Source organism: Carlito syrichta, unplaced genomic scaffold, assembly GCF_000164805.1.
Source record: "Carlito syrichta isolate Samal-C Ts95f unplaced genomic scaffold, Tarsius_syrichta-2.0.1 Scaffold303249, whole genome shotgun sequence".
Taxonomy (NCBI): Eukaryota; Metazoa; Chordata; class Mammalia; order Primates; family Tarsiidae; genus Carlito; species Carlito syrichta.
In genome coordinates this window covers 5570-6416 of record NW_007247345.1, presented here as the reverse complement: position 1 = coordinate 6416, position 847 = coordinate 5570, and positions in this window count along the sequence as shown.

Below are 847 nucleotides of genomic sequence, written 5' to 3'. Positions count from 1 at the left end.
GGCACGCACTACCACGCCTGGTTAATTTTTGATTTATTGTAGAGATGAGGTCTCGCCAATTTGCCCAGGCAGGTCTCGAACCCACAGGCTCAGGCAATCCACTCACCTCAGCCTCCCAAGGCACGGGATTGCAGGCTGAGCTACCGAGCCCAGCTAAGATTTATCCTTTTGAAGATGACACAGACGTGGGTGCGGCGGAGTTGTGGTGCTCCCGCTCCTGACTCACCGCTGTTCACAGTCACTGAGGAACAAGCGACTAGAAGAACACGGTCAGGAAGAAGCGCTGCAGCCATGGCTGTTTTATTTTTTATTCTATGGGGTATCTATATTTATTGCACAAAAAAAAAATCACTGAAATTTTTCCAAGCATCAAATGAACAAAGCCTACCAATGGTTACAACTGTAATTTTCCACCAACACACATATTTGCATTCAAGGTCTAGCTTTTATTTCTACATAATATTATTCTTCACATGAGTTCCCGGTGCCCGTTTTTTATCAACTCTTGATAGTTGAGCCTAGCTTTATCTTGATCTCAAAGAAGACACAGCAGTCAACCCAGAAATCTCTCTGGTTTGCTGCCTGAGTTCTAGAAATCATGTCTTCTGTTATGGTGCAACAAATTGTGTCTCTGGAAAATAAAATTGGACTTTAAATTCCTTTGAGGCCGGGGTCGGTGGCTCAGCCTATAATCCCAGCACTTTGGGAGGCCGAGGCAAGTGAATCGCCTGCGCCCACAGGTTCGAGACCAGCCCGGGCAACTGGGCGAGGCCTCATCTCTAAAATAAATCAAACATTAGCCGGGCGTGGTTTTTTTTTTTTTTTTTTTTTTGAGTTAGAGTCTCAC